General features: G+C 37.8%; 1 protein-coding gene across 2 annotated transcripts in view; it reads left to right on the plus strand.

The window, feature by feature from the left end:
- Positions 1-1,208: 1,208 nt before the first annotated feature.
- LOC110178787 (uncharacterized) overlaps positions 1,209-13,599 on the plus strand; it is a 74,860-nt gene continuing 62,469 nt past the window's right edge. For both annotated transcript variants that reach the window (XM_086827613.1, XM_020946038.2), the window contains exon 1: positions 1,209-1,834. The gene's annotated coding sequence lies outside the window, so the exon portion shown is untranslated. The remainder of the gene's footprint in view (positions 1,835-13,599) is intronic.

The raw sequence follows: 13,599 nt of genomic DNA on the forward strand, positions 1-13,599 counted from the left end.
TGAATTGCAGTGCCAATGATGGCACTAGTTTTAGAGATTCAACAGTTCTCAAAACATAACATTTAAAATTTCCAAATAAATGTAAAGAAAAAGCTGCAGATGTAAATAAAATCCATTTTTAGTTTTAGTCATTTTTCTAACCGTGTAGCGTCTACCAAAAAATTTCAAGTTGATTGGAGGTCACATCCGTCGCTCAACCTAATTAGAGTCCACCTGCACACGAAGGGATCCGAGATCGGAGTATATCTTTTTTCGATCCCTACGATGCCCAGTCATTTCACACGCTCATCAAATTGACGCCTCAGCCCCATCAGATTTGAGCCATAAATCCCCAGCGCCAAAACACTGGTAAAGAAATGAAAAATCTCAATTGCCTTCTACCTGTGAACTCTGGCCGATAAAAAACAATAAATTTGTGAAAAAAAAGATATATATACAGCCAAACTACTAAATTGCAGGCACACATATCAACTGGAGTTGCGATACGTGCCTATTTTGGGGTACACTGATAGAAAATATGAATAAAAACATGAAGTACGGGGTAGGGTAACTATTTACTTTAAAAATTTAATAAATTTGAAAACATATTTTTTTCCTATAGAATAAAAAGTACAGATATGTATGTAAAAAACCATTTAAAACTAGTTACCTTTCTCATACGCTTATTTTACCAGCGTAGACCAGCATAATTGAGTAATTAACTCGAAAGTCACTCGAAACGAAACCAGTTTTGCACTCGACTCGTTTCATTCCCAGGCATTCCACTCGACTCAGGTGCGCACCAGTCAGTGATGTCAGAATTTTTTAAATAAAAATTGCTAACTTCGAAGAAATGGTCCTAGAAACTACGAAATATTGTTTAATAATTCCCTAAAACAATCTATCAAATTAAAATGTTAATTTTCACCAAATAAATATATAATTTAGGTAAATTATGTGAGTATTTGGATTCAAACTCACTCACAATACTCAAGGAAAGAGTGAGTGTACCACAGCATAACAACACTAGTATGCGCAAGCAGGTTTTTGAGTGAGTTTATAGGAATAAAATGGAATTGAGTGTTTCGTATGTCAAAACATTCCCAAAATGGAATCGAAACAAACCTACAGCAATGTTGCTGCCTCCGTCGACGCCAGCAGCGCTGTCGCCGCTTATGCTGGCGCAGCGCAGATTGAGATACGTTCGCAGCGGTTCAAGATACTTTTGTTCAGTTCAAGTTGAGCGCTTTCTGACGTTCGTTCAAACGCATTTTCGCGGCCGCCTGCATTGCGCTTTCCGTTGGCGAGATTTTCGCGAAAGTTAACCAAACGCCGGGAATTGTTTTTACTGCAAAAATCTAAATAAATAAAGAGAAATCATACAAATTCTGTGCTTGTTTTGTGCTCTCAAGTGCCTGCATCTACACACACATACACACCACACACACATCGTTTTGTTTTAAAACCCATTTCAAAAAGTGCCAAAGAGAAATGTTCTATGCAAAATCTTTATAAATAAATAATAAATCAATTATTAATTAATCTTGCACAGCAAATGAAATATTTAAATCCATCTGCCTGTCATATATTTTGAATGAAAAATTCATAACCAGTGCAGATTGCAGCAGCAACAAAAATAAATAAATAAATAAAGTTGTGTGGGGCGAAAAGTTTTGCCTTTGGTTTTTCCGCACTTTCGACCACTTTTCGCTGTGACGCCTGCGCAGCTGACTGAAAAAATACAGAAAGAAAAAGCAAATCTAATTGGATACTTGGCTGCCAAACGGACACCGGAAACGGAAGTTGGCTGCCATTTGCCATATAGACTAACTAGCAAACACAACAACTGGCCCAGGTAGGTGAACACCACAGGGACGGGGCTTTGGCTAATTAGCCAACTGCAACTAGGGAAATTCCATTGTTCAATATATAAATAATAGTTAGAATATAAATAGAAATGGAATACAAAATAAAACAAGAGGAATACTCGTGGGATTCGCATAAAGTTTTTGACACAGATTTCATGTGATAGTTTTTGAATTAAAAATAATTATGTTAAGTGATTTTTGAATGTATAAGTATTGAAAATTGTCCTCTCAAGTAAGGTATTTATTCAAAATTAACAATCAAAGTGCTTAAGCGTAATTTAAAATATATATATGTTAAATTAAATCAATATAACTTACCTTTCCAGCAGAGCGGAAAATAAGTACAATCTCTTCACGTTTCCCAAGGCTACAATCAACTTTAAATCGAATCAATGTGTTTGTAGCTCGTAATATAAAGCTAGTTCTTGTTGACACCTATAAAATAATTGTTTAAAATACATTTTGTAATTATTTTACACGATTAGGGAATCTTGTTGAAAAATTTTGGTTGATTTACATTTGAAGCCTTGCAGGGCATTAAAATTGGATTCTTAAGCTTAGAACGCACTGAAGGAGTCATTTCCGACCCCATAAACCATATATATTCTTGATCAGCATTTTCAGCTGAATCTTTCTAGCTATCTTCTGGCAAAAAATTGCAATTTTTAAGATTGTAAATTGAGTATGCAGATTTGTTAAACTAGCAAAAACTAACACAGGACTGCTGTCCGAATTTAAATTAATGCCTTTTTGGCTTAGGTATGACTTTTTTAGGATTTGATTTTTAGGACAAATTTTCATATAAAAATATTGGTAAATATCGACTAAAAATTGGTATTGCAATTTCAGTCTGAAGCATGAAACGCAGTGAAGGAGTCATTTCCGACCCCATAAATTATATATATTCTTGATCAGCACTTTCAGCTGAATCTTTCTAGCCATCTTCTGGAAAAAAACATTTTTTTCGATTTTTCCTTAATTTTATAAGGGGTTACATCGTTAAAATTGTTTAAAAAAAATGAGAAAAAATTAAATTTTTTAAAGCTTTAAATTTAGTATGCAGATCTATTACCCTAATGAAAAGTAGCTCAGAACAGCTCTCCAAATTGCAATTAATTTATTTTTGGCTTAGTTATGATATTTTTAAGCTTTGGTTTTTCCAAAATATTAATAGCTATTCTTGGAGAGAATAAGTTGCAATTCAGTTGCTTACTTTTTTTTAATAAGAACTTTCACTAATATTTAGAAGATATAAAGCAAGCTAACCCGAAAAAATTCACACGATAACGACAATGACACCGAAACAAAAACAAAAAACAAAAAAATTAAAACAGCAAAAAAGAAACTCAAGCAGGCGTTTGTCACAAGCTTCAAAACATGCCAAAATAATGTCAGTCCGTCGGTTTGAAATTGTTGGCGTTTCTTTTGTGTTGTTGTATTTTGTTGCTGTGGTTTGTATTTTCTCGATGTTTGTTTATTGCCTTTGCATCTCTGGCATCTCGTCGTAGCCTGGCTTTTTATGGCCTGCGTTTTATAGTATGATTAAATTTGACAGTTGACAGCGTTTTGGCCTTATCGGACTGGCTGGAATCGCTCCACTTGGCGTGTCTTGTGTGTGTGTGTTGTGTGCGTTAAATGTTAATTGTTGACAATTTTCGTATAAATTGACAATTCAACTGGCGTTTTTCATGTCTCTCTGCGTTGAGTATGTGTGATGTTGGCCTAATGCATTATTAACTAGGCCAACATCCGAATGACTACGCACATCCGATTAAGCCTCACTTTACAAGGGCGTGATTTAATGGCCCGACTTTTGTTTACATTTCTTGGCGTTTTTATTCTAGCTGAACTGATATTTTTTTGGTTGTAATATCATGGATAATGAGGGGCAAACTTAACAGGTGATTTACATTGACATTAGTTGCTCTATTTGCGGTTGGTAATCAAAGCTGTGAAGTACAACCCACTTGGCATTGAGACTAAGAGGTTGAAGATATTAGTTGAGAATTGTAAAGATACTTTTAATGAGTCTTTGTGAGTTAGTTGTTACAGGCAATAAATTATATTATGGTTAATAAAGATAATTTACTCTATTTCTGAAGAGAAGTTGTTAATACAATTACAGAGATACTAAATAAAGCTTAGAATTTTATTAATTTGACCTTCTTTGTATTAACTTATACAATTAGAACATGTATTTCTGATTTATAATTAGCAAAATATATTTACTTATATTTTCCTTATCTAACTCAAGTCAAAGATGCCCCATTTGAATAATTATCCCCACTATAATATCCAATTAATCTCAATATCAGCATTAGCTGACTTTTCTGTACTGCAATAAATCAAACCGAAAGATACCAGCTTAAGCTCCTATCTAAACTATTCCCATAATTGTTTATCTAGGCTGGCTGAGATTATGCTGTTGTGAAAGATAGAAAGAGCCCTTAGTTTAAACGTGCTGAAATGTTCAAAACAAGCTACCAAAGTGACAAAACTTTTCTTCTTTGGCAAACTTTGCTTTTTCGCACACATTTACACAAAGAAACAAAAACAATCTCTCCCTTTTTAGTTTCCGACTTTTTGTGTGCCCAAGTCATGCAATGTTTCTTGCTGCAACAAGCATAAACATAATAAAGAAAACATTAAAAAGTAAATATAAAAAATATACGTATATAAAGTAACAAAATGGTGTAAAAAAAAATCAGCACAAGGTCAGGCCTCTGAGAAACACCTCGATAAGCGGAGCTGCCCTTTGGCACCCAACTCGTGGCTCTTAACTCTCAACTTTTAACTTTGAGCTCTCAACATTTGCTTAAGTGCCGGCGACTTCCGTGCGACAAATTTTTAGATTTTGAAAACATATTTGCAACACGTACACGCTCGCCAAATCGAAGCTATATATTTTTTGTAAACGAGAGACTCTTTTTAGACTTTCTTGGGGCTCAAATTTAAATAAGCAAACGAACTCTTGTCGGCCAAAGATTTTTAATTTATGAACCCCATGGCTATTATAATTCGCACTCTCAGAGGGTTTTTTTGCATAGATACAGTGAAGATTTGTATATAAGAAACTTGAGTTACAAAGAAAATTAATACTTATTAATAACATTTAATCATAGAACCTAAACTAATATGGTTGGCATATGTATTTATGTTATTACTCTAAAAATATTAAATGCCTCCTCATTCAACATTCATATCTATAAGCAAACCTTTTTAGACAATTTTTTATGGATTTCACTGTAACGTGTGTTCCCTGTACCAATGTGTCATTCATGTTTCGTTCTTTCTATGGCCATTTGTTCTAATGTTTATTCAAATTTCGCTGGCCGATTGTCTCTCGCCCGGCTGCTTGAGTCTGTCCTGTGTCTATGTCTATGTCTGGGCCTGAGTTTGGAGTCTAGAAGAGCAGAGTCTAGACTGCAGACTGCGGAAGGAAGCCCAAGATGGAGAAGCTCCCGCTGCCTGCACTTGAACTTGAGACCCTCACAAGTGTTTGTTCCCTCACAGAATCCACCGTTTGTGTGGGTTCGGTGGTTGGTGGCAACCCTTTTCCTTTTTTTTGTTTTGCACATTCTTCCCCTCGCATGTGTGCAGCTAGTAAAAAACAAAAACATGAATGAAATAAGCCTGGACGAGGGTGATATCGTTGACTCTGCTGCTGGTACAAACTCCCCCTAGACCCAGGCCAGAGAGTGAGATTCAGACCCGGAGCCCGAACCCGAGCCAGACACCTTTGTTTGCCCAGATCTTGATGTCTGGGGCGAGAGTGAGCCGCTTAGTGGCTTCCCCAATGGGCAACGGACGCTTGTCAACTATTGTCGAGGCCTTAATTAGAGATTTCTATTATCTGCCAGCCATTATGCCGATAGATTTAGCTGAGTTTGCTCATTTATATTCGTATATAACATATATATAGTGTGTATAAATTATATACACCAGACAGCAGACAGGAGAGTTGGGGGAATTGAACTTTGCCACTTAATTGAAACTTTTGCCTGCTCCACTAGGCGTATGCGTAATATGCGTATAGTTGCAACTGCCAAAAAGTTATGCCAAGGAGTTTGTTCCTTGAACTTGCTCACTTGGCTTAAATATTAATTACAAGTGCTTATTGCCAAATAATATTATGAGAGTCTGGAGGATATCATGATGCTGATGGTTTTGGGGGAAATCCAATTAGAGAAGCATTTGATTTTGAGTTCATTTATTACGATAACTTGTTTGTGATTTAATTGAACAGAAAGGTAACTTGTAATTTACTGATAGTTAAAGTGGATATTTGCTTGCAGACACATAATTTGCTAATAGTTTAAGTCTAAAAGAAAGTTAATTGAGCTTGAAATTAATTCAATAGAATTATATACTCATCCAAAAACCCAATTAGCACTTCACCAAGCAAACAATACTGATTACCATCTTATTTAATAATTCTAATTATATATTTCACCATTAAATATTATTCTTAAAATCTAGAAAAGTTTAGCATAGACAAATAAATTAATTTTCTTGAAGTTTCTTAGATAAACATGATAATTTCAAACTATTTATGTGCTTCAAGCCAAAATATATCAATCTTAGACTCTTTAAAACACTCGACACATTCTAATTAGAAATATCTAAAAACTTATCTAGAACATGTAAATATATTCCACACCATAAGAAACCTTAAAAAGAAATGCAAAAATCGAATATCAAGATAAGTTTTCAAACTCTTTTAATGAACAATACAACTTCAGCCTATTTATGTGTTTTATTCAATCATAAGACATTTCGATCTCTTTTTAGACACATTCAGCTAATCAAAAATAATGCAAATGAAGCTAATTTCAACTATAATGTGTTTATATATTCCGCTAATACAAAGTATGCTCTGCTTAGAGATATTTCTTCGATTTATCCCACAAGAAAATCAGAAGAAAGAACACGCCGACGCCAAATACGAAATAAAAAAGAAAAGAACGACTTTGATATGGGCTGATGATGAGCTCTAATTTCGAAATTATACAAGATTGGCTGAGTGAGAGAGGGGCTCAAGAGCCAAAGAACTGGAGAACTGGAGCTGAGGATGGAGATCTGAAGAGGCTGGAGCTGTCAGCTTGGAGCCCAGTTTTTGGTTTCAGGTTGTGTCTTTGTATTTCTCGTTTTTGTTGGGCACATAACAAGTTAATTTTGATGTAAATTTGTGTTTTGGTGAACGAATAATGGCAAGAAACCGAGCGAGAGGGGGAGAGGAGAGACCGGTTAACATAATCACTTAATTTTGTGATTGTGTATCTGTCTCTCTGCCGGTATCCGTATCTGTGTATCTGTATCTGAGCCGTCGTTTTCAGCTCGTAATCATAATCATCGCTATTGGAATTCTATACCCAAAGTTTAGTCGCAAAGAAGTGTCAATATTATTAAGTGATGATGTCCCCCTCACCCCGAACTAAGGCTCAATCTTTTGATAAACGAGGCAATGCTGTAAATAAAAACAAATGTTAGAAAAAAGGGGATAGAAAGAAAAAGTCCAACAAAAGATAGATAAACAGAGGCCGAGCTGAGCTCTAACTCATCCGAGTTGATAAATTGTATCTGTATTTATGTGTGTCGCTACCAGCAAATAATTTACAATGTTTGAGCAGGCAAACTAAAGCCGGCAAGGCCAACAAAAAACTGTAAAGAATACAAACAAAAAACAACCGAAAAAACATAAATAAATAGAAATAGCAAAGGCAGCAAAAGCAAAAAACACAGCACAATAAAAAAAAGAAGTAGCTAACATAGAACCACAAAAACAGAACAACAAACAAAGTAAACTCACTCCAAAAACAAAAAACATAAAAAGGGAAAAAATTGAAACAAATGCTGAATTATTAGCACACAAATCGCCGGCAGCAGCAACAGAAGATGGCGAATATGTGGATGCTGCAGCTAGTGGGTTTTGTTTATATTTTTATTTTCGTTGATGCTGCTTATTCATGGCTCTGCCAGCCAGTAGTCACAATAAAAACAAGAGCAAATTGCTGCTTTGCCAAGAAGCAGGCAGAAAAAAAAAGTTGTGCAGAAATAGCAACACGTGAAAACCGCAACAAAAACCTGGAATTGCAGGCAGGGGAAAGATAAATATGCATAGGATCGAAGTGGGAAATACCCTCGGAGAATGCAAATCCTAATAAAAATCTTAAAACAAAACCTTAACCTTAACAAAATAATATTTTGAAACTTTAAAAATCGACTTTCTTTTGAGCTTAAAGTCTTGGAAACTAGTTTAAGCTTAAAACTAGAGGCTATAGGTTATAGACTAATCTGTTCAAGACTTATATTTACTTCCATAAATCCCTCTTTTAGGGTAGAAAAAATGCAGAAATAAAAACTAAATACACATCCGAGTAAAAAAGCCACTCGAATCTGACGAAAGTAAAAACTAAACTCCATAAAACTCGCCAGCATTTTTGCCTTCATATGAATGAGAGACAGAGAGATGTGTGGGGGTGGGTCAAACCGTGAGTTCTGGCCCGCTTTATCCGCCGGATTGAGATACTCGAGATCCTTGAGATACGCTGGCAGAGAGTTAAACTCTTCGAGCGGCCCTCGGAGATGCAATTACCCTCGCCCGGCCAAATGCGTCCTCTGCAGACTGCAGTCTTCCCTCGGTGTGTGCGAGTGTGTGTTTTGTACTGTTTCTGATGTGCGGTGTGTGGAGTGTGCAGTATATGCAGTGTGTGTTGTGTGTTGTGTGTTGTGTGTGGGTAACCATGCATTTATGACGATTTTAAGCTCGCAGGCATCATCAGCAGAATGGAATGGGGATGGAATAGGTTGGGGATGGGAGACCAACCAAGCGAGCTAAACAAGCAAGCGTTAAAACCAAACTAACTATAAATAAAACCAAAAGCCAACAATAGCAAAAGAAAAAAGCAAATAAAAATCAACAGAAGATGAACCTAGGACAAAACATAGCTAGGGAAATGCAGAGGAAAATCTGTGGAATAATAAGCAATTATAAATATATAGATGGTAAAGTTTACCTATAGAGTAAAGAGGATATAAATATTCTACCTTGCCTTGCTCTTCATCTAATATCCCTATATTTATATAAAAAAAAAGAGTATCTCATAGATACTTTAGCTAGATTTTCTTCTTGTGTAGCAGCAGCTGAGAAAACGAATACACTGGACACGGCAGAGAAGACAAAGCAAAATAATAATACAAATAAGTATAGATGCATAGATATGCGGATAGTTAGATGGACGAGCGGAGGATGTGCCGCAACAGCTCCTTCCTTGTGGGTTCTCCATCCCCATCCTCTCCCGTGCACTCATCATCATCATCCACATCCACATCGTCGTTGTCGCTGGGCGATCGCATAGAGCCGTGGCCATAATTGTTTAGTTAGCCCAAGCTGGCCAAAAGCGTCTCCGCCCCAGACGCGACTCTCTGGCTTTGGCTTTAGCCCACCTGAGAGCAATGCTATCGGCCAATAAGACACTGTGTGTCTAAAGAAGTTTGAGCAATGGTTTAAGAAATATTTTTTTAAATATTAAAGAAAAATCTAGAAGGGATTAGGGGAACTACCAAGGAGAAATCTTGTCTAGAACCTTGGTTCTTTAATATTTGCCAAAGGTATAAAAAAAAGTATATTTGTAGACAGTGCAGGACACTGTGCCTAGTCGCTGCTGTTCTTTTGTGCAATCATGTGCAGGCAATAAGCTCAGGCTGAAGCTAAAACTGAACCCGAAGTTGGAGCTGGAGCTGGAGCTGCTCACTCCCTTTGGGCATCGGCTAAGGCTCGAATCCCGGGCTCAGGCTGCTGCGGCCTCGTGGATCGTGGCTAAAACCTGATTATGAGTGGCCCCAACTGTTTTGTTGGCTTACATGTTGTGTATTCTAACACGCTGCGGACGTCCTCATCATCATCGTCGTCGTCGTCGTCGCCGGTCTTGGCCATCGTCTTGGCTGGGATCTGCTGGGCAAACAAAATGCGTCTTTAATGCAAACATGCAGCAGCAAAAGCAGCAGCTTCCTTTGAAGTTTCTGCCGGATGGAGGGCCAGAGGGAGGTTGGTTGCATGTGCGTACAAAACTTTAAACAGGAATTTTAACAACTTGCTTTGTACTTGGCTTGTACTGCCTGCTCTCTCGGCGTTCGAACAACCGCAAACAACATAGCGCAACTTGCAGGCCCCAACAACTGATTTATAAAGAAAATTTCTATGGGCCCCCAAAAAGGAAGTGCATGCCGAGAGGCCTAAAGGGGGGCTCCGGGGGGTTTTAGCCTGATCGAATGCTGCATGCCAGACAACGTGCCAACAGTCAATAGCAAGGAAAAAACAGCAACAGAAAAAAGAAGGCTAATAGGCAAGGCAATAGCGATCGCAGCCAATTAGAAGATTTCATATTTATGCCACAATGCATTTCAATTAGGCGGTTGAAGAGACGAAAGGTCATAGTTGAAGCAAAGACATAACGCCCACAAATAAATCACATAAAAATAAAAGAGTTAAATTTCTTTGTATGTGGAAACAATGTGTACATTTCACTTTCAAATAACTAAACAATTATATTCCCTTCCTCAATAAATCTCCAAGCTGCCCATTAACATTTCCAATAAAACTTTAATATTCAAATGCTATTATTTACAAAGATTGCATTTACTTAAGACGAGGTCATTTAAGCTCTTTCCTCCCCTGCACCTAATCGGTTTTTGTTCAATGCAAACATCTTTATGGCCACACCATCAATCATCGCACAGATGCCCATCTCTGTGCATTTCAATTAGCCGAACGCTGGGGTTAAAGGTGATGTTGAAAAACGGCACATCAAAGCGCCCCCCTGATCAATACTGGAAATATGAAAAGGCATGGGGAAAAATAAACAAAGAAGAGAAATATTAATAAACAGGGGCATAAACAGAGGCAGCTGCTGCCGCGGTATCAAACATCTCTGGCAGTTCCAACTGTGGCGCCAACAAGTTGTTGCCTTATCGCGATAATTAACAAAAGTTTAATAGTCGCCCCCCGGCGCTCCTCAGCTGCTGCTGCTCCAAGTCTCCATGTGGTCAGTGTTTATTATTATTTTTTCGTTTTTCTTTAGTTTTTCGGAGGAGTTTATCTCTTGTAATTAAAAATTGCCACTTGCCGCACACATTTTAATTACGGATGCAAAATTGCCAGATGCACGCAACGCAACGCAACTCTCTCAAAAAAAAGCGAGAGTCTTGGCCCAAAAAGAAGGTCAGGGCCAGAATATTATATGGTTTTTGTATATATATACATATAGTTTTCTGTGCTGTGGCTGCAACCTCTCGACATCGATAGATGATGTAGCTCTGCACTTTCGACAGCTGCGGCTGTCTGACTGTCGGCGCATCGACATCAAAGTCACGTCTGTTACACATTTCTCATAATTGTTGAACTCGAGTGCCGCCACGACTGGCAAAATGCGTGCAAACTCGAAAAAGGAGGCAGCATTGAGATGTTCGGCTACCGCTCAAGTGATGACACATCAAGGTGGCCCACGGATGAGGAAAATCCAGCAAAAAACGAGATCCGGCTCAAGTACGCAGCTCCTTTTACTTTGTGGAGGAGCTACGCCGAGATGGAGTGTTCACAAGCTGACAGAGAGGATAGTTTTTAGGTTGGCTTTTAGTTTTTCTTATGAGTTTTCTTTGAGAAAATCTCTGGGGAAAATATGTCGTTAGAGTGAGTTGAGTGTGTTGGATTATTAAATATTTTCAGCACATTATATCATGTGTGGTTTGGGGAGACAAAATAAGAAATATACAATGCATTTAACTTATTCATTTTATATTTCCATCTGTATCTACCTAATTAATTCCACCTTTAAATAACCTTTTAAATGCAAATAACTATTTCCCAACTAAAGCATAGACAATGACTTGTTGCAAAACTAAAATTCAATTAATTTCAATAGTAAGTTCTTGACAGTTTCGAATTATTGCTTAGCTCTTTACTTATTTTGTACAACCTCTATTTTAATTTGCAATTTTCTGGTGTCCTTGACATCGGATTTCACAGAACGTACTTAACTTTTACATTGTTTCTGCTAAAAGTATCTCGTTACATCGCCATCCTCGCAGCGAGGTAGGTATTCGTGTCTGGGCGAAGTCTCTGTCTCAGCGACAGGCATTTAGCAACAATAAACCAATAAAGAAACGAATAAACCCATAAATGACATCAGTTCTATTAAAAATAAATAAATCCGCAAGAGCTTTGACAGGCGAACAGCGACGACAGCGGCTAAAAGCCAATCATCGAAGACTTGGGCTTTGGTCAGTGGCATAGAGATTCTTGTGGGTGCACTTTAAATAAAATATAATTTTAAAGTTAATTGGAAAAGTAGTAAAGAAAATTATTTCTGGACTAGCAAAAGAAAGCAACATGAAGGAAATAACTTAACCAAAACACTCTCTTAGTAATATGAATACTCTGCAGACATTTCTCAGACCTAAATCTAGAGTGTTATATGAAAGTAATGTAAAAAGACATTACTCTAATCAATATTTTATTATCTAATTAAATGTAATCTTAATTTTTTCCTATGTGTAAGCTAAGGTAAGCCAAGACACCTGTGCGCTCCAATCGGCGAACGAAACGTGTTCGCACGACGCCAACAATAGGCAACAACTACACCAACCTGACCTTTCTGCAAGAAAATAATACAACAAAAAAAGAAACCTTAAAAATGAAAAGAAACTTTATGAGAGGAGAACCCGGGAACACACCCACCACCCGAGAGAGAGACTGGGACTTCACATTCGTCATGCCCCTGGGAGCTGGGAGCTGCGCTATGTGGGTGAAAGATGGGTTCCGGGATACGTTGGGGATTCCAATGGATACTGAGGACGGAGTTGGGGGCAGAGAACAGGGCCAAGAGCTCATCAAATTCTCGCATGTTGCCCTGTCAAACTGCTGGGTGACAACGCACAACACACAGAGCCTCGTTTCGAGATACTCATGGGGCCATGCCAGCACCATCTGCAGCTGCTGCAATTCCTTTGAAAAATTCCACTAGCTGCCAAGAACACTGAGCGAAAAGTAGGGAACAAAATCAGACAGAAAAAAGAGAATGAAAAGGAAGTAGAAGCAGCGAAATGCATTTTTCTACTATGAAAATAACAAATATAAACTGGAAATAAAGTATATACTTTCTTTCTCACTTATTGAACTTGAAATACTTTAAATAATAAAATATAGATATTATTAAAAGTAGTTATTGAAAGTTGTTTGCATAATTGTTTTTTACAGTTTCCTTCCTGCTATAAGCCATAACATTTATGGGTTAAATGAGTGCTCTAAAATCATCCAAAGGATTGTCGCTTTCCCTCAGTGGATTTTTCTGGCTTTTGTTTGTTTTCGCGCGCCTCCCCATAATGTTTTTATGATGACCCACGGCGCAACATTCTCCGCGCAGCCTCCTCTCTTCACCAGCGCCCCTCGAATCCGCCTTAATCCGCTGCTGTCTTTATTTTTGCAACTGGCTGCAATTAGCTGCAGTTGCCTGCAACTATTCTTGCCACACACGGATGGATACACACATTCGGTGCAAGTCCATGGTCCGTGGTCCGTGGTCCGTGGCCCAGCCATGCCAGACTGGATGGCGTTAAGACCGCCAAGCGTAAAATTAATTTTACGAAAATATAAAAAAAACGCAGGGGCGAAAAATGCAATGAAATTTGAGCATCGATTGTGGGTCAGACCCATTGACAGGCCAACCAGCTGGCCCCAAAGATATGTAACTCCCTC

Source organism: Drosophila serrata, unplaced genomic scaffold, assembly GCF_035046125.1.
Source record: "Drosophila serrata isolate PLE 108 unplaced genomic scaffold, ASM3504612v1 contig_182, whole genome shotgun sequence".
In the NCBI taxonomy this organism is placed as follows: domain Eukaryota; kingdom Metazoa; phylum Arthropoda; class Insecta; order Diptera; family Drosophilidae; genus Drosophila; species Drosophila serrata.